Below are 21,805 nucleotides of genomic sequence, written 5' to 3'. Positions count from 1 at the left end.
CTTTATGATTGTTATAACTGTTTATTTCATTTGGACACCGCACAGCCTGTCACTGGACTTAAAGGAATAGTGCACTCAAAAATGTAAATTCTGTCATTTACTCACTCTAATGTCATTAAGGTTAGGGTTTAGCATATTAAACCGCTATTAAATTAATCCATATGAATTGCACAGCATATTTCACGTTTTATAACTGTGGCAAACGGATCGAGTCAGTGAGTTAAATTCGACAATAGAATCAGTCCGATTAGTGGACGAATCATTCAGACAGGTTGGCTGCGTCCAAAATTGCATACTTTCTTGAGTAGGTACTTATTTTGAATAAGTAATTACTTCACGACCGCTAATAAAGTATTATATATAGTATGAGTGTTTGTAGTATGAATGTAATGGACTCTTGCACCACACTAACTTTGCATATGCATATGATGGACACTTTCCTATCCCACAGAAAAGGATTTGTGAATGGCGGTGAAGCGACACAACTGACGATGGTAGGTCACATGATAATGACAACATGGCGAATGTAGTACGTCCGGATTACATTCATACAAACACTCATACTATATAGAATAGTTTTTTAGTGGTCGTGAAGTAATTACTTATTCAAAATAAGTACCTACTCAAGAAAGTATGCGATTTTGAATGCAGCCAACCTGTCTGAATGATTCGTCCACTAATTGGACTGATTCTATTGTCGAATTTAACTCACTGACTCGATCCATTTGCCATAGTTAAAAACGTGAAATATGCTGTGCAATTCATATGGATTCATTTAATAGCAGTTTAAAGGTGCCATAGAACGCGTTTTCAAAAGATGTAATATAAGTCTAAGGTGTCCCCTGAATGTGTCTGTGAAGTTTCAGCTCACAATACCCCATAGATTTTTTTTTTATTCATTTTTTTAACTGCCTATTTTGGGGCATCATTATAAATGCACAGATTCAGGTTGCGGCCCCTTTAAAATCTCCTGCTCCCCGCCCCCGAGCTCATGACTGCCTTAAACAGCATAAACAAAGTTCACACAGCTAATATAACCCTCAAAATGGATCTTTACAAAGTGGTCATCATGCAGCATGTCTAATCGCGTATGGTATTTATTTGGATGTTTACATTTGATTCTGGATGAGTTTGATAGTGCTCCGTGGCTAACGGCTAATGCTACACTGTTGGAGAGATTTATAAAGATGAAGTTGTGTTCATGAATTATACAGACTGCAAGTGTTTAAAAAATTGTCTCCGTGAATACAGTAAGAAACAATGGTAACTTTAACCACATTTAACAGTACATTAGCAACATGCTAACGAAACATTTAGAAAGACAGTTTACAAATATCACTAAAAATATCATGATATCATGGATCATGTCAGTTATTATTGCTCCATCTGCCATTTATATATATATATATATATATATAATATGTATATGTGTATATATATATATTGCAAACATAACTACATTTTCCAGTGTAAAGTGGAAAAAAAAAAGTTTTTAAAAATCCTCAAATGAAGTTTTTTTTTCCATGGATCACCACATGACCATACGTCTAATCGCACATGTCCTTCTTTTTTCAGCTTCCAGCGTGTTTTAGTTGAATTAATTCTTGATGTTGAATTAAAATGAGCTCTTTTGGGTGTCTGAAGAGCACAGTGGATTAATTATACCCGTCTCATTGTAATGGCCGACCATGGCGCTCCTATCTGTCCATGAGTGGTAATAGCTTTTGATGATGATCTTTTATCCAATTACTGGCTGGTGACCTGTGAGGCTACCTGTGTTTGCGGGCTCAGGTTGGATTCATTAGCGGGATAAATCCGCTCCTGACCTGCAGGATTGGACTGGATTTTCGGGGCCACGAGAGGGGACGAGCAGCCGGTGTTTTCTCAGGAAAAGGAAACGCGAGATTGACACCCCTCCCCCCACTTCCCACAGATCAGCTCTGTAGCTATGATAAATGGTAACGGCTGAAGGAACCTCTGACCCTATTCAACAGGGACCCAGTCAGATAGACAGAGAGATAGAGCACCGAAGACAAACAGCACAATAGAGAGGAGGAAAGACACTCCTGCTCCCTCAGGTTAGGAGCCCCAGTGGCCCCCGGGAGGAAAGATGTACACATAGCCATTTCCGAGCACGGCTGCTATTATCTCCGCAGGTCTTAAATAATAACAGTGTGTGTGAGAGACAGAGGCTGTGGGGAGATTACTGTAATCAGACGATACAGTACATGAACGGACGCCCTGCGGCACGTCAGTAGGTGGGATTCTGGGATGTGCGCTGGATGTTTGTCTTCCCAGAAAGATTTTAAACTCAAAATGAAGGTTCAACTCACTTTCTCAGCATTACATTAAAGTAGAATGAAAACTTTAAAGTGTAAGTTTATGCTGTTCCCTGTGAAATTACTGTAAATGGATGGCCTTTAAAATGGTGTGGGTGGGTTATTAGCGTGCTTTATTAAGTGTTTTTACATGCTGGAGGTGAAAGAGTAGTGATTATGGTTTTAAAGTTAGTATTTTGTGTACATCTCAGTTCACATTCTCTGCATGGCTTCATTAATTACGTTATTAGCTTTAATCTCATTCAAAAATGTATACTGAATAAAGTATTTTAAACAGTTGTGAGGAAAAGTAATTGTCTGGATTTCTGCTGTAGCTAATATCCTCAAAGTGACCTCAGAAGTATTTGGACACCTTAATCATGGCTCAAATGTATCAATGTTATTGCATTAGGTAACAATAGCTATATCAAAGTGGCAAACCAACCATGGTTAGTTAACCTGCTGTCTGTAACTTTTTTTGTGTTCAAAATTTACTAAAACTATATATTGAGCGAGAACATCACGAATCTATTTTACAAATCGTGCTTTTTTCTTATCCTGATTCACTACGGTACACCTATATTAAGTGTATATTTAGTATATCTAAAGTGATTTTAGACTGGTTCGTGTCGTACAGCTGCGGAGTAGCACAGTAACTGCGTGACTCATCATAGACATAAACCGAGAGAAGTAGATCCGGCTACAATGTTCTTCCGCAAGACGCATGCAGTTCTGTATCAATCACTAGAGCGCCAAAAGTTATGGACTTAGTTCACCCAAAAATGAAAATAATGTCATTTATTACTCACCCTCATGTCGATCTACACCCGTAAGACCTTCGTTCATCTTCAGAACACAAATTAAGATATTTTTCGGTGAAATCCGGTGGCTCAGTGAGGCCTGCATTGCCAGCAATGTTACTGCACCTCTCAAGATTCATAAAGGTACTAAAAACATATTTAAAACAGTTCATGTGAGTTCAGTGGTTCTATCTTAATATTATAAAGCGATAAGAATACTTTATGTGTGCCAAAAAAAACAACAAAAAAAAAACGAATTTTCAACTATCTATATATGGGCCGATTTCAAAGCTTCTGAGCTTTATGAATCTTTTGTTTCGAATTAATGATTCGGATCTCTTATCAAACGGCTAAACTGCTGAAATCAGGTGACTTTGACGTTCCGATTCACTGATTCGATTCATAAAGCTCTGAAGCAGTGTTTTGAACTCGGCCTATACTATAGATATTGTTTAAAAGTCGTTTAGTTTTTTTGGCACACAAAAAGTATTGTTGTCACTTTATATTAAGATAGAACCACTGAACTCACATGAACTGTTTCAAATATATTTTTAGTAGCCTACATTTATGGATCTTGAGAGGTTCAGTAACATTGCTGGCAATGCAGACCTCACTAAGCCATCGGATTTCATCAAAAATATCTTAATTTGTGTTCCGAAGATGAACAAAGGTCTTTTTTGGGTGTGGCATGACATGAGGGTGAGTAAGTAATGACATTATTTTAATTTTTGGGTAAACTAACCCTTTAAAACTAAAGCCATAAAAACATTTTTTTGTTACTGATTAAAACTAAATATTAAAAAATAACTCATTTTATTTTAGCTAGTTGCCAAGAAAACATTTCATTTTCATTTAGTTTAACTTGATGTACTAAAACTGAATAAAAATGAATAAAAACAATAAAAAAACTATTACAAATGACAAAAATACTAACTTAAACAAAAATGAAAACTATTAATCCAATAAACAGTAATCTCAATTATGCTAAAATAACACTGCTGCAAACAAATAATGCTTGACTTTCACTTTCAATGGTTTTAACCAACTTTTTAGTGACTATTTTAGTAGAAGTAGTTTTTATAATGTGCTTTTGGTATCTTTCTTTAAAATAAATTATACAAATTAATTCAAATAAATACATTTATTAAAAAAAAAAATAATAGAAAGTAAAAAAAGTTGTTTGATATTTTCTAATGCAATGAAATAAATACATTTTAAGTTTGCAAATACTTTGAGTCATTCAATAACTAACAAGCAAAACATTTTTTCAAGTTCCAGTAAAAAATGGTTTAAAAAGCAAATTTGCTTCCAGAGAGAATTTGATTATAGACTGAATTATGCTTTAAAACGCATTGCTTATGCAAAGTAAATCATTTCTTCTGGGTGCAATTTGGAGGGTTGACAAATTTAATCTCACAAATGTATGTATTTTTAAAGGCATTTCTTGAATAATACTTAAAGAAATATTTGACAGTGCATTATTAAGAGTATTTCTGTGGAGTTTGGAGTCTCACATTGTTTTTATACTACCAGTGTCCTGCAGTTTAGTGCGCTTGCAAGTCAGTCCCATGCCCTTGTCAAACTATCATTACCGTTTCTTAATTACAAAAACAGCCAGATTACAGTAGCTCATTAGCATGCACCCTCATGCACTCATGAATAATGTATCAAAGGTGTGCAGATGTCTTGTATTCACTCAGTGGAAGCAGGTTGTAACTAGACAAACACCTGCATTTGCTTAATGATGCTGGATATATTGGAAGATTTTCGAAATGGCTGCAATATTTTTTTATTGTTGATGTCAAAGGTCATGTGTCTAATCAAACACTACAGTACTAGAAGTTGGTCAAATTAGACATATGCATGGTCAGCTTGCATTTCATCCTCGAATATTATTAATAAAGCTATGTTTTCTACTCTAAAAACATAAACCTTCTGAAACAATTTTTGAATAATGCATGTTCAGGACTTTTTATGCTCGATGCAACACGTTTCTTTGAGCTGTAGTGTTGCTCATCCGCCACAAGAGGACACCGTTGCCCTTTAACAAAGTCTCTCTGCGTGGGTGAATGTATGTCACATCTGATCACAAGTCCCTTTAAATATAAACTCAAATTAATGAGAGTAGATAGACACATTATGCACTGAATTATGCTTAATTGGACTTCTTTAAATAACACTTACTGTCAGACTGTGTATAAGCCTGTAAAAATGTTTATTTCTGCCTTCCTCCACTCTTGCATGAAGTGATGGCGTCTTCTGTCAGCGAATTAACCGAACTGTCATTAGCAATTTGATTAAGCTTTTCAAATATGCATTTCTTTATTTGTCTCTTTTGCTTTGGCTTTTCATTTTTACTCTTATCAACTACATAAAAGGCTCAATTTCTTAGATTCGATTGTGTTTCGGGTTATTTCAAGGGATAGTTCACCAAAAATATGAAAATTCTGTCATACTATCCCTCATGTTGTTCCAAACCAACCCGTAAGATTTTCGTTCATTTTGGAACACAAATTAAGATTTTTTTAATGAAATCTGAGAGATTTCTGTTCCTCCATTAACTATAGTACACGCAACCTGACAGACGCGCGAGAACAAACCTCATTGGCTCTTGAGGAAGCTCAAACTGCTGCATAACACATGAGAACGAACGTCAAGGAAACTTGCACAACGGATGTGTGCTTTGATTAATGTTTTTTTCTCTCTCTTTTAAGGTTAAAAAGTCGAATTTCACTTAAGAGTGTTCAAGCGTTCCAATGGATAAGTAACAAAGTAGGTAATCCGTCTAAAAGCATTTTGAAGGAGTAATGGAATATACAGAGGCTAGGTGCGTCGTCAGCGCCATCTTGTCACACCCCTCTCTTTGTGAATAAAATTCTAAATTAAATCTGTTTATCGTATAAAGCGATTGTGTCTCTTCAGAAAATTTGGACTAAACCACTGGATTCGCATGGATTAGTTTTACAATCTCTTTATGAACTTTTTGAAGCGTCAAAATGGTACTTGCGTAGACTGTCAATGGAGGGACAGAAATCACTCTGATTTCATTAAAAATATCTTCATTTGTGTACCGAATATGAAGGGAAGTCTTGAATGACATGAGGGTGAGTAAATAATGACAGGATTTTCATTTTTGGGTGAACTAACCTTCTTTAGTGCTCTTTGCTTTGTCAGGTTTTGCTACAGCATACATCTTTCTTGGCTTTTGAAATGTATTGTGGTGTTTTCTCTCGCTGCATTGCTCTTTCTCTGTTTCTTGGCTGACACATGCAGTGGCCTCTGTTTGTTTGGCACCGTGCCCTTGCATGGCCAAGCTCAGCCCTGGGTCTATTGCATTTCGGCCAGAAATCTTGACCCTGTAATTCCCAGAGCGTGCAGCTGAGATCAGGCGGGGCCGTTCAGCTCAGAGGGGAAAGACGAGTAGAGGCGCTGAACAGATCTGCGAAAGAGTGCAAGTGAGCAGAAAAACGGTTTAGAGATGTAGAAGTCAGAAAAAGAGTCAGCTGGACTTACTAAGGTTCATAAAGAGGAAAAGGTTTGGCTGCAACGTGGTAAGTAATAGAGTGTGGAAGCGTTGCAATAATGTTTTACTCTATAGTCGATCAAATATCTTCTTTTGTGTTCCACAGAAAGTCATAAAGGTTTGGAACGACATGAGGGTGAGTAAATCATTTTCATTTTTGGTAAACTGTCGCTTTAAGCATTAGAGAGAATTCAACATCTGTGTTTTAAGGGTCTCGGCACCTTTTGGAAACTCAAATGTGTGTGTGAGAGCGTGAGTTCTTTGGTTTGACATAACGTCGTTCACCCAAGCTCCTGGTTGGGTTCATCCTGCCCTTTGCTCGCTAATACTGATAGATGATGTCTGTCAGAAGGGTCAGTGCCCTTCCGTCATGCATCAGGGGACAGAAGGCCACTGAAACAATCAATGACAAACCAATCAGAGAGGCTTCATTTCACTATGTGTGCAGACTCAACCAATCAGAAAGCTGCTCTCTCACACACACACACACACTGCCTGACAGCATCAACCTCTTATGCACTTTTACACCTACAGTTTGCCAATGCAGGTGCCCAATACTGAACTGTTTCACATATTTCCCACACAGAAATAAAAAAAAGAAAAGTAAATTCACCCTATCTATATTCTAAATGCAAGTTAGTGATCTTATTGTGATTTGTGTGTGTGTGTGTGTGTGTGTCATAACTCAGTCTTCTCTCTGGTGATGTATGCCAGACTTCTCCAATCACTTAATCTGCTTAAACCCCGCTCCTTTTTTACAATTGTCAGGAAGTGATGATTTTGTTCTGTTTGTTCACATGTGATGGAAATGCTGCTTTATTTGCAAATGTTTTATGCGATATTCCAGTTTTTAAAGGTGCCATTGAATGTTTTTTTTACAAGATGTAATATAAGTCTGTCCCCTGAATGTGTCTGTGAAGTTTCAGCTCAAAATACCCTATAGATTTTTCTTAATTAATTTTTTTTAACTGCCTATTTTGGGGCATAATCAGAAATGCGCCAATTCAGGCTGCGGCCCCTTTAATTGCTTGCGCTCTCCACCCCCTCCAAAGCTTTCGACTCTATCATTGCATAAACAAAGTTCACACAGCTAATATAACCCTCAAAATGGATCTTTACAAAGTGTTCGTCATGCAGCATGTCTAATCGCGTAAGTATGGTATTTATTTGGATGTTTACATTTGATTCTGAATGAATTTGAGGCTGTGATCCGTGGCTAACGGCTAATGCTACACTCTTGGAGAGATTTATAAAGAATGAAGATGTGTTTATGAATTATACAGACTGCAAGTGTTTAAAAATGAAAATAGCGGCGGCACTCTTGTCTCCATGAATACAGTAATAAACAATGGTAACTTTAACCACATTTAACAGTACATTAGCAACATGCTAACGAAACATTTAGAAAGACAATTTCCTGCTGCCCTTGTCTAATGCCTTGAACATGGGCTGGCATATGCAAATATTGGCGGCGTACATATTAATGATCCCGACTGTTACGCAACAGTCGGTGTTATGTTGAGATTCGCCTGTTCTTCTGAGGTCTTTTAAACAAATGAGATCTATATAAGAAGGAGGAAACAATGGAGTTTGAGACTCACTGTATGTCATTTCCATGTACTGAACTCTTGTTATTCAACTATAACTATATCTGAGCTCTGATATGAACCTAACAAGAGTTACAAATCTGCCTATAATAAGCAAATAATAAGCAAACCCTCCAAAGCATTAGATCTCTCTCTGATGCAGTCACTCTCTCTTTGTTGTGGTGGTGTGAAGTTAGCAATTTGTTCCAGCATAGCCTCTGAATTGCTGCATGATCTATGCAGTACCCACATTTTAATGTAGAGTAGTAGCATGTGTGTGAGCGTATCTAGCAGATTGCAAGAGCTTTCATTATTCCTGTGTTGGGCGCCTCTGCGGCCTCTCAGACCATTTTTTACACTTCTGCAATAATTTAAGTAACAAGCTTGTTTTTTTTTAACACACATCATTAAATGCGCAAAGGGTAACACATCTCTGCTGGATCTGGTTTCTGGTCCTTGGTCGAAAAAACCCTCCCAAACTCTGATACACACAGATTTAGTAACGTCTGTTGCCGTCTGTTATTAGTCGATATCTCAGAGTGCAGTTATATTCATAAATGTTTTACTGACGGACTTGGAGAGGAAAGGTATTCTTAGTTTTTTTTCTTCTTCTTTATCATTGCATAATGACAATAATTCATTTATAAAAAAATATAAATACTAAACCTAGTTTTAAAACCTAGTGTGCTGCCTACCTAGACACCATTTCAAGGCATTAGAAGCATGGAAAGTGTTCCAAATAGTGGGCAGCATGATTATGTCTTCTTAGATACTACAAGAAACATTAAGGTAGCATATTATGTGTCCTTAACCAAATGCAAAAATGCAGATTATAAAAATATTATATAAAGTTCTTTATATTGCTTCATATATACACTATTGTTCAAAAGTTTGAGGTCAGTGAAATTTTTCATGTTTTTGAAAGATGTCTCTAATGCTCAAAGGCTGCATTTATTTGATCAAAAATACAGTAAAACAGTCGTTTGTAATTTATCACAAATTAAAATAACTGTTTTTTTTTCCATTTATTCATTTATTCCAATGTTGAATTTTTTTTTTATAACATTATAAATGTTTTTACTGTCACCTTTGATTTATTTAATGTATCCCAATTGCTGAATAAAAAATTAACTAAACTAAATTAAATAAACTAAATAAATAATCAGTCCCAAAACATATGGACATTAGTGTATTTGGTAACACTTTATTATATATTACTACATATATTACTACATATACTTACTATAGTAATAACAGTAAATTATGCATAATTACAAGTAACTAACCCTAAACCAAACCCTAACCCTAACTGTAACTCTATAGTAAGTAAATGTAGTTAATTAATAGTACTCATTACTTATTTCAGTAATTACAATGTAACTACAGTACTGTAAAATAAAGTGCAACCATGTATTTTTAATCCATTTACCTTAGAAAGTTGGATTTTCAAACTTCCCACTTAAAGGTGCAATAAAACACTACAGGTGTGTAAAGTAAATTATACTCTGTTGATACAATCATACACCTGCAGAACAAATGCTACCTGCATACAATAGCATTGTTTATCCTCTAATTTAGTTTCTAGACTTCTTCCTGAACAATCTAAGACCTGTAAAGCTAACATTCCCATTTTGTTTCCATAGATGTCATCGTAGATTGTCAGGCTATGGAACACCTTTATAGTTTGAAGTTGGAAACATCCCACAGCACTATTAGAAAATAATTTGATCATTTGAATATATGTGAATAAAATGAGTGAGTAAAAAATACAATTGTCTTTAAGACCGTCTGAAAAGAATCTAAATATCTTATGCAGAGTTGCTTCTCAAGTAAATTCATCTTGTTTCAGGCATTTTAGATAATTTAAATGGAAAATTTGACAAACTTTTTTTTTTTTTAACATGGGCATGTCTATCAATAATGCTCATTTTTAGCAGTAAGGAAGCTCATTCCAAGTCAAAATTAAATTACATCTTATTTGTACTAGCAATGTATTTTTGATAAGGTTTTCGAAAACTACAGCAAGATATGCAGTCCACCAATAGGTCACGTGCCCCGTGGTATTATCATTAAAACTAATAAGCTCATTTTCACTAACTCTTCCCCTGCCATTGATGGAATTTGACAGTATAGGTAGGTCTCTTCAGGACAGTAATGGGAGTTAATAGATCGTCCATAATGGAGGGGCATTTTCGACTGCGTTACTTGATTTTGGTTGCATAACAGAGACAATTGTGTTTAGGGCAGGTAAGGGGACACACCGACCAGTTTGAAAACGCCCACAAATTTAGAAATGCCCACTTTTGTTCTGCAGAGACCTCAAAGCAATCAATTTTTTCACTGTGATTTGGTAGGGGGCGCTGTTACACATCTTCTGAAAACGGAGAGAATCTCCAGATCAAAACACAGGCGAATAAGAAGCAGAAACAAGCGATGGAAGCATTGCTTACTCACATGTAAACTATAACGCGATCATAAAACATTAAACAGCATTTAAATCAAAACTGCTTAACGTTACCAAATGAACTATCGAACCCAGGAAGAGATGATGACTGTGCAAGCTTTGGGAGTATTGATTGATGTGATCTACTAACTATATATGTTTTGATCATTGTTCTGAATCTGATCCAGATGTATTCTTTGAAAAAAAAAGCAATTTTCTTAGCTTTCTTTCAAAATGTTGCTTTTTAAATTATATATATATATATATATATATATATATATATATAATATATATATATATATATATATAATATATATATGAAGAGTTTGGTTCCAAAACGCGATAAACGCCATTTTAAAAAAAATTGAGTTTTCGCCAAAATCAGTATTGTATCTGGTCGGTATTGAAATGTCATTTATTAATTTTTACGCCAAATGCGATATCCGTCGTGTTATTCTGTCATGTTTTCTCCCTTTCTTTCCAAAACGCGACAAACGCCAGTCTCCTTTCTCTGCAGAATGCAATATATCCGCTCTCAACCAAATCACAGCGCTCCACCCACTGTAAACATTGAAGGCTTTTTTTAAAAGCCGTTTTTAATACCAATGTACTCGGCAAATGTGTTTATTTAACCGTCCGGTGGCGCCAGATACTCTTTAATCGGTAATGACAAATAATTTATAACATTAACAAGATTCATTTTGGGAGTGACGGCTGAATGTATTTTTAGTATTTTTATAAGATAAATATTGGCAAAGTTTAAACTCTGTCATGTATATGAATCAACTTTGAAAAACATTTGAAAAATAACTTTTATATTGATGGATTAATTGCATTTTGAAAAAAAAAAGTGTCATGGATTTATTGCATTTTGGGAAAAAAATAATACGTTTTTATAATAAACTTTTTAAAATCAAAATGTAGATTTGAATTTTTAATTTTTTTATAACCAAAAGATGCTATTTGAAAGTTTGAAACAGAAAATAATGGTTTTCATCTTGCCACTTTCTTGGTTATGAAAACACCTTTTTACTCAAATTAATCAAAATGGAGTTATTGCGTTTTGGAACCAAACTCTTCATATATATATATATATATATATATATATATATATATATATATATATATATATATATATATATATATATATATATATATATATATATATATATAATATGTGTGTGTGTGTGTGTGTGTATGTATGTATGTATATAATAAACAGATGCTCTGTTCTGTATATAAATAATACTAAAGTAGCACAGCATCCAGCTGTAAGCAACCCTACAGTGACCTGGTGACCTCTAGTGATAAAAACACTCTCAGTGTGAATGCTTGATAAGGCATCTTGCCCATATTGGCAATAGACAGCTCTCTAGGCTTTGAAACAGAAGCGATAGTGTCTTGATGAATCTTATTACCCTCATGCTCACCTTTAAGAGTGGAACAAAACAGCCCTGTTAGAAATGATTTTATGTCACATTGTAATTTGTTGTGTTTTAGTGCAAGTTCCCTTGTGAAGTAGTCTAGTGTCATTAGAGCGAGACGAAAGCTGGCTCAACCCGTCACCAGGGTGGAATGAGCTGTTTGAATTCTTAACAAATGTAATTTGTCAGAGTTTATTATGGCAGGTGGGGAGGCTTCGCTCGCTGAGGAGGGGGTAAATAGGTACATCCACATGGATTAGCGTTTGAGACGGTACCCTGGGCCTGGCGAGCATGAGCTGGCATCAACCGCCAACAGTCTGTCTGGAGTACTGTCTGCTGATTACTAAAAAGAGAGAAAGATAGGATCCAGAGGATCGGGAAATGGTAAACAGGAAGCGCGCCCTCCTGGAGCGCAGGTGGCGACCAGCAAGAGATCTCCGAACAATCTCAAACTTCGGACTCCAAAGGTGACAGCAGGGTGGACATTTGGGAAGGGATTAGACCCTCATATTATCAAGCTCTTAGCTGTGTGTTTGAGAGGTGTGTGTTTCGGTTTTTTACCATCATAAGTGTGTGCATGTTGGCGTAAGTGTGTTTGGGCACAGAGGGGTGGGAGGATTATAGCACTTTTTCAATTTCCTTTCCGAAGCACCATAAGCTGTTTCTGAAAGCTCACATGGGCGGCTTGTACGAAAGCGACCTTTGGCGTGCCATGTTGAATAGAGATCAGGCCAGACCCCCACATTTCCCTGGATTAGAAAGCTCATGGGCAGCCAGTGGGACACGACACACTGGGCTGGTCATCTACTTAGAACACAGCATCTATTAGCACAGACAAAGCAATCCTCTGGGTAAACACGTCCACAGTGAAGCCACTTAGAGAGGAGAGCGTCAGGGAGCCGAGGGAGCTTACTTGATCATTGTTTTAAAGTCACCATGAAATCAAATTTCACAAAGCTTATGAAATATTGCTTTATGGAAAATTGCTGTATTTATTATAAATGATTTATCCGTGCCAATTATAATTTTTTCTAAAATTGACCCCAGCTAACAGGGAACATTCTCAGAACTTTGGCTAATGTTCTGGCAAGGCTCTCTCAATATTCAAAGTAAGTTTTAATAATATTCTCAAAACGTTAGCAGGTTAGAAAACGTTAACGGTTAGAAAACACTCAAAAGTAAAGATCCCATAAAGTTTGCAAAGTGATAAAATGGAATTTTCCCTCAACAATTGTGTAATATATATATATATATATATATATATATATATATATATATATATATATATATATATATATATATATATATATATATATATATATATATATATATACACTTTTAAGAGTTTAAAATTGCCTCTTTATTTGCAGTTTTTTTGTGTGCAATATCCTACATTTTTGTAGATTTTGTAAATTTTTTGTTTATATATATATATATATATATATATAAAAATATTATATGTGTGTTTTGTTTCTTGAAAGCCTGACAGATTTACAAAAGCTTGAGCTGACAGTAAAGTAGCTTGAGATAGGAGGACACAGATGTAAATTTAATACACAAACAATATCTATAAAACTTTAACAACCTAATTTTTAAAGGGTGAAATTTAAATATTACTGAGTTAGAACTCTATTCGTATTTAAATAAACAAGCACTCTGTTTAGATCACCGCAGACAAAACCACACATGGCACCTCACTACATGGTAAATAAAAATATTTTTTCTCTATCTAGAATGGCTTTATGGTAAGTTATTTAGACTATAAACACATTTAAATACAAATACACAAAACTGCAAGTTTATGACAAAAAATTGTCTGTAAGTCTGTAATTTGGCCTTTATTACTCATTTAATACATCTACATTAAAATTTTAATAAAATGAGATGGTAACCTTCATTTCTGATAAAATACCACGGTTACAGTTAGTGTTACCACAGTAAATCATGATAAATGCTTGTGAATTGTTGGTTGAAAAGTGGTTCCAACTGGATCAGCTCAATGTTTCTCCTGATTTGCACGTTAGTGTTGTTGATTAAGTCAGCAATTTGCTGCTTTGTAGATTTGTAGCTTGTACCGGAGACCTCTAGCCTGACGTGGTCATACTCAATTCTAGTTCGAATATGAGTCTGATACTGCTCCATTGGGCTTTGATTATGGGGGCGTATTTCAACCGATCCAGGAAAGACCTCAATTGGATAGATCTACAACCAATCAGAGCTACAGAGTAAGTGACGTATGTTGAGCGACGCATAGTTGTCAACAGAACTCTTCTTAGCGACCATCGGGGCCAGCTGATCAATCAAACTTTTGCCGAATCCCGTAGGAAGGACGGCAAAGACATCTTTCCCATCGACAAATGCCTTGATCGCGGTCCTCTGTTCCTCTTTTAAAATGAATGCGCTGTCGATATCTTCTATAACGGACGCGATGGCGGAATCTACACATCTCAGTTCTTCAACAGCCATCATTGTTGTAAACTAATTGACCTTTTGCAGAGACTCGTCCCCCTTAGTTACTGTTGCTTTGTCCGACAAGCCGTGGCGCTGTCACGCCACACAGAGTGGAAAATACATCGCGGAGCAAAGAGGAAACTGACAACACATCGGTTACTTATGATATTAAACAAAGTCCCAGCTTTCAAACTGTGTAGTTATTAAAAAAAATCAAACAATAAAAACCGTTTTGTGGCTCTTTAATGTGTCGTGACCATGATCGTGACAGATTGCTGTAGCGCCTCAGCTCAAGAGGCTCGTGAACCGATCATCTCTTCCTACTAGTCCATTTATAGCATCAAATAAACATGAATGAACAAGAGATTGAATGTTGTTTCTAACGCGGAAAGACGTCAATATGCACAATTTTTCAAGTTTAACTCCACCGATGTTAATCTTCTAACTCCTGACTGCTTTGTTGGACAAAATGGCGGATGCGGCGTTCTGATTGGTTAGATCGCTTGTCAATCAAACTCCCCAAGCGCTCTTTGATGACGTAGGTGGTTACGTAACCGCAGATAGCCTGTCCATCATCGATTAAAGCCCGCCCTAGCAATTTGATTGGCTCGGCCTTCTGGGAGCCGAGCATAATTACTCCACAATGGATCGAGTCCAGACCGAACTTCCCGTCCAAAAAATGTTGTGGGCGGGGTTCGGGCTGGCACCCAGGCTAGGAGAACTCTATGCCGAACTCGAACACTTCTGTTTAGTGGTCGTGTGATCGAGACACTCAGCAAGTAAACACATTTGTGAGCTCGCGAGTCGCGTGCTGCACAGTGCACACAAGTAGCAATGTTTCGTTAATGTTTCCCTGGGCTAAAATCTAGTAAAATCTAGTACTTCCGCCTTGTGTTGACATTGTGAAACTGTACGATTTGTAAATTATGCGTGGCAGGCCACATATAATATATTTTAATAGACTAGCTGCAGGCCGTTTGAAATTCATCCCCGGGCTGCATTTGGCACACGGGCCAGATACACCCATCTGAATGAGATTTACATTGAGCTATCACTTAAATTTCGTCCTGTTCCTCCCAGAATGCCATTTTACTATATGAGGAATATGTAATATAGTGCTTAAATTGTATGGAATACTTTTATTAAACCGTTATTCTTATTATTTGTTATTTTTCTGAGCTCAGCGGCTTTTATTGTATGCAACATAATATGCAAAAGAGCACTCAAAACATTCTGCTAAACTTCCTATTTGTGTTCTGCAGATGAATTAAAATCATATTGTTTCATATGAGATTGAATAAAGGATGACAGAATTTCCATTTCTGGCTGAAATATCCCTTTAAGCCAGTAAAACATATATTCTTTACCTTGCTTCCACATTTGCAATCTAATTCTCGGTGGTTATCTCCGAGACCTGCCCATGAACCGCGTGGGTAGGAGGGATTCGGGGAAACTGTGTTGCATAGATTTTAATAGCTGTAATCATATAACCCTACACATGACAATCTTGAGGGGCGGATGAAATTTTCCCACTCAAAATGACTTTGAGACATTTGGTCTTCAGCTGTAGGTTCAATAACTGTGATCTTTAAACCCTTGGGAGCAGATGACTTTGAAAAGGAACAAAAAAGAGAGTGAGATGGAGAATGAGTGAAAAAGCAGTACATTAAAGGTGAAGTTAGCTTTTTGTGTAAAGACAATACATTATAAGACAATAAACATGACCTGAGCCGTAAATGACATGTAATTGGAAATTCTTTGCAGAATAAGGTGCAAAACAAGTCTGTTGCATGCTGTGAAGAGTGGTCTAAAAATATTGAATACTGGCAAAACAGCTACAATAATATAAGGTTGCTTACAAAAAGGTTTATTTTTGGAAAAAGCCACACTAAACCCGAATAAGTTGGGCTAACTCAAAAAAAATTGAAGTAATCAGTTACATCACATTTTTTGAGTTATGTTCCCAATTTTAAGTGAGCAGAACTATCAAGTACTCATGCCTGTTAATTGCTCCTAACTTGAAGTACTGAGTTAGCTAACTAATTTTAATAGTAATTAACATAAAAGATTTAGTTAGTTAACTTTTTTATTTTGAGTTCTTGCAAATCAAATGAGTTATTTACTGTAAACCCCAATAAGTTGTCAGTTTAAGTAAGGTTTTTATTTTGTACTCATACATTTTTATTGTTCTTAACCTGAAATATTTGAATACACTAATTTATACATTTAACTTAAAATTATCAGGGTATCTCAAGGTAAATATTTTGCTAGCTATAACAAACTAATTCAGAAAATGCCAATTTGCTAATTTGCTAACATGTTAACGATAGCATGGTACTGTATATCACTTATTGAATGAGTACAGTAACTTGCAGTGTACCTGCTCTCAAACCAAGCAGTATGCGGCACTTGTTACCATGATGGTAACTTTCCAAAATCTCATTAACAGAAATTCTTCTAAATTAGCATAACAACACTTTAATCTTGCACAAAAAAAAAAAAAAAAAAAAAATATATATATATATATATATATATATATATATATAACACTTAATTTTAGCATTTATTCTCCCTTTCGAGTGCCATGGGCAAAGCATGCTAGGAAATAGAAATCTCAGCCTTTGGTTCTAGGGCACCTTTAAGTTTAACTGAAACTGTTTTTACAAAATGTAATATAAGTCTAAGGTGTCCCCTGAATGTGTCTGTGAAGTGTCAGCTTAAAATACCCCATACTTTTTTTTTTAATTAATGTTTTAACTGCCTATTGTGAAGCATCATTAAATATGCACCAATTAAGTGTGCGGCCCCTTTTAATTGTGTGCTCCCTGCCCCCCGAGCTCTCGATTATAATACAGTGCATTTACAAAGTTCACACAGCTAATATAACCCTCAAATGGATCTTTACTAAATGTTCGTCATGCATACTGCATGCATGCATTGGATCATGTGAGTATTGTATTTATTTGGATGTTTACATTTGATTCTGATTGAGTTTGAGGCTGTGCTCCGTTGCTAAAGGCTAATGCTAAACAGTTGGAGAGATTTATAAAGAATGAAGTTGTGTTTATGAATTATACAGACTTTTTAAGTGTTTAAAAATGAAAATAGTGACGGCTCTGTTCTCCGTGAATACAATAAGAAACGATGGTAACTTTAACCACATTTAACAGTACGTTAGCAACATGCTAACGAAACATTTAGAAAGACAATTTACAAATATCACTAAAAATATCATGTAGTCAGTTATTATTGCTCCATCTGCCATTTTTTCTCTGTTGTTCTTGCTTGCTTACCTAGTCTGATGATTCAGCTGTGCACAGATCCAGACGTTAATACTGGCTTGTCTAATGCCTTGAACATGAGCTGGCATATGCAAATATTGGGGGCATATATATTAATGATCCCGACTGTTACGTAACAGTCTGTGTTATGTTGAGATTCGCTTGTCTTTTAAACAAATGAGATTTATATAAGAAGGAGAAAACAATGGAGTTTGAGACTCACTGTATGTCATATCCATGTACTGAACTCTTGTTATTTAACTATTCCAAGGTAAATTCAGTTTTCCATTCGATGGCACCTTTAAGTTATTCTGCATTAAATGACATGCGTTCATAAAACTCAAAACAATGAAACAGTTCAGTTTACTTGAAATATGTCAGTGCTATGAACTCAAAAGAAAAATAAAAGTTCTAAATACTCATAACAGTTAATTTAACTGAACTAATTAGTTTAATTTAAGTTTGTCCTACTAAACCAATGAAGTATTTTGAGTGTTAGGGTGTAGGCTACTTTTTGTTTCTTTGTTGGAAGTAGCATACTAGCCTATTCATACTATGAATATGAAGCTCATACACTGAGCTAAGTGTGTATACTATTTCTGCCATATATCTTTTTATGTTTGAAGTAGTATACTAGCATGCTATTGCGGATTCAGCCGTTGCATGGAAGAATCTATCCTGCAATGCAATGCATTTGACTTCCATTTCAGTGTAACCAATGAACTGGAAGTGATACTCTCATGAGTAGGTACTTATTTTTGTGTTTAATGTACTATATTCGCCATGTTGTCATTATCCTGTGACCTACCAGTGTCAGTTACGTTGCTTCACTGCCATTCACAGATCCTTTCCCGTGGTCTCATGGCATAGTGAAGTGTCCATATTATGTGCACTTCAGAATCTCGCCGGAAATAGGTCATCTGGGTTCTGTTTGCCTACTCTTTTATGAGTATAAGTGTGAATTCGGACATACTACTTTTGCCACATATTGTCTTTAGTAAAGTATGTGATTTTGTATGTAGCCCCAGTATTTAATCAGACTGCTCAAAATTAAAACAATCCTGTTTGTTAAAAATGCAAGTGAGGATTACATTTAAGGTTCTGTTTCTTCCACACAGATCCAGATGCATAAGTAACCCTAATGGACTCATTTGTTTCTTTCACGAGCCAAAAATTGTTTATTAAAATGAGCAGACAGTAATGCCCCCCTTTTCGGTTCAAATTGACTTATTTTGATTTATTCAGTATAATATAAATACATTTTCTGTTTCTTTTGGATTGTACAGCCCTGAGCCTTTGGATGAATTCTCTGCTGGTTATTAGGTTAAGGACGGTTCTGGCATAAGACAATAAACACTAAATTATACAATCACTCATATTATCATTTAGAAAATCTCGCTGTGTTGCGCTGTGCTCGGTGGACGGTTTTTCCCATCTCAGAGTTTTTAAGGTGAATTACTATCTCCACCAGAGACTGTGGGTGGCTATTCTTGATTATGATCTGAATTTATTTAATTTGTGTACCTCTCCAGAGCCTACGAGCATTTCAGCAGTCTGCCTGTATTTAGAGCGGACCACAGATCGTACTCCAGCAGCTAATGTATTCAGAGAGCCTGGATGCTGCATAAACCCATATCATTAGAGAACGAGGCTGCCCATCAAGGCTGTTTTTTTCCAGAATAATTTACAATCAACAAGAATTTCAAAGCATACATAACTTACATGGTCTATTAATGAGCGTGTGCATGTGTTAAGGTCTGCTTTAATATAACTCATGTTCCGGCAGAAAGGCTGTTGATCATGAATTCATATTAGAGCTACATATAATAACTTAAGTGATTAGCAAACATTAAATAATTATTGGCAGATCAATAGTATATGTGTATCAATCAAACATATTTCATAATTACTACTATTGCTGATACTTAAGGTTAGTGACCCAAACTATGCATGTTGACCAGAGGTTTCCAAATGCTATGATTATTATAAGTGGTCAGATTTAGAATTTTCATCTGGCTGATGATAAAAAGAGTGGAAAATCCCATATATTCACGTTGAAGGGGGTCCCAAGCTGGTCAATCAATCAATCAATCAATCAATCAATCAATCAATCAATCAATCAATCAATCAATCAATCAATCAATCAATCAATCAATCAATCAATCAATCAATCAATCAATCAATCAATCAAATTTGTTCCAGGACAAAATATGTTGATTCAGGAACATGTCTTACTTAGCAAAATCACAGTAACTGACTGGGTGGGCTGGGTGGGCACAGAGACTTGGTACCTAGCAACCAATCAAGACTCCCTAGCGACCACAAAACACACCCTAGTTACACCTTGGAAACCACCCAGAACACTCTATAACCCTAATGTAAAAAAAACTGCTGCATGGATGTGTCGGATCATGTGAGTATAGTATTTATTTGGATGTTTATATTTGATTCTGAATGAGTTTGAGGCTGTGCTTCGTGGCTAAAGCTAACATTACACACTGTTGCAGAGATTTATAAAGAATGAAGTTGTGTTTATGCATTATACAGACTGCAAGTGTTTAAAAATGAAAATAGCGACGGCTCTCTTGTCTCCATGAATACAGTAAGAAACAATGGTAACTTTAACCACATTTAACAGTACATTAGCAACATGCTAACGAAACATTTAGAAAGACAATTTACAAATATCACTAAAAATATCATGATATCATGGATAATGTCAGTTATTATTGCTCCATCTGCCATTTTCCGCTATTGTTCTTGCTTGCTTACCTAGTCTGATGATTCAGCTGTGCACAGATCCAGACGTTAATACTGGCTGCCCTTGTCTAATGCCTTGAACATGGGCTGGCATATGCAAATATTGGGGGCGTACATATTAATGATCCCGACTGTTATGTAACATTCAGTGTTATGTTGAGATTCGCCTGTTCTTCGGAGGTCTTTTAAACAAATGAGATTTTCACAAGAAGGAGGAAACAATGGAGTTTGAAACTCACTGTATGTCTTTTCCATGTACTGAACTACACTGTTTTCCATGTACTGTTACATTATTAATGGTAATGTAACCTCTGGTCTGAATGACTCAAGTGATTTGATAAAAATTAAAAAATAAATATGCTATAAAACGATGCAATAAAAGATGTGCGCGGGAGGAAGCCTTTTGAATATTCACATTCAGAGCCCATCCGTTCAGCTCTGGCGTTCTTTACATAAGGAAGCGACAGAGTTGATTTTTACACTGTCAGGAGAAAATGTCAGGGCCACTTTCCATAATGTTTTTTGACAGAGGCAGTTGCAAAGAGAAAGAGAGCGAGAGAGAGAGAGAGAGAGTGAAACGCATACACAAGAAAGATTATACCAGCTAATCAATTTCGAGATTTTCAGCAGTCTATTACTGGCGAGCACACAAACACACACACACACACACACACAGTGCTCCATTCAGAGCACTATAGTGAACGGGCGTTCATGAGGGGCCCCCGAGATCGTAAGGAGGTGGAGGGGAGATGAACAGACTGATAGCACAGATGGCCCAGTCCATTCCCAGTACCAATTAATCCCCAGTTAAATCTGACACATCTTAACCTGCGCTGGGTCTCATTCAGCACTACAGGAAAACCCATATGGCAAGAAGACACTTTCAGGCAGCAATTTAGACCTGGCAGGGTGCCACCACCCTCCTTTCCTGCTAATAGACATGTTTGTTCTACACGTCTAGTCAGCATGCGGTAGTACTGTCCGCCTGTTTTAATGAGGGCCAGTTTTGATATCACCTTGTCTTACATTCATACGTTCGGCCATTTGTTAAGAGCAGATACGTAGCTAGAGCTTTATCTGAAATAAGTCTGAGGAAAAAAATGCTTGGTTTCGAAGGTAAAAATGGCATTCAAAATGTCTATAGAGAAAATGTCACATATAAACCTTTCAGACAGACCTGTAAAGAGCTCCAGGGTTGTCAAACGCTATGCGCCAATAT

At 36.2% G+C, this 21,805-nt stretch overlaps 1 long non-coding RNA gene across 1 annotated transcript in view; it reads left to right on the top strand.

Annotated features, from left to right (window-relative positions):
* Nucleotides 1-6,759: 6,759 nt before the first annotated feature.
* The window catches only part of LOC137014156 (uncharacterized), a 96,788-nt gene continuing 81,742 nt past the window's right edge, over nucleotides 6,760-21,805 (top strand). Inside the window, exon 1 of the long non-coding RNA XR_010893809.1 lies at nucleotides 6,760-6,777. This is a non-coding gene — a long non-coding RNA (uncharacterized lncRNA). The remainder of the gene's footprint in view (nucleotides 6,778-21,805) is intronic.

Source organism: Chanodichthys erythropterus, chromosome 23, assembly GCF_024489055.1.
Source record: "Chanodichthys erythropterus isolate Z2021 chromosome 23, ASM2448905v1, whole genome shotgun sequence".
NCBI classification, from domain to species: Eukaryota; Metazoa; Chordata; class Actinopteri; order Cypriniformes; family Xenocyprididae; genus Chanodichthys; species Chanodichthys erythropterus.
The sequence above is the reverse complement of the archived record's forward strand: the minus strand, read 5'-3'. Positions and strand labels throughout refer to the sequence as shown.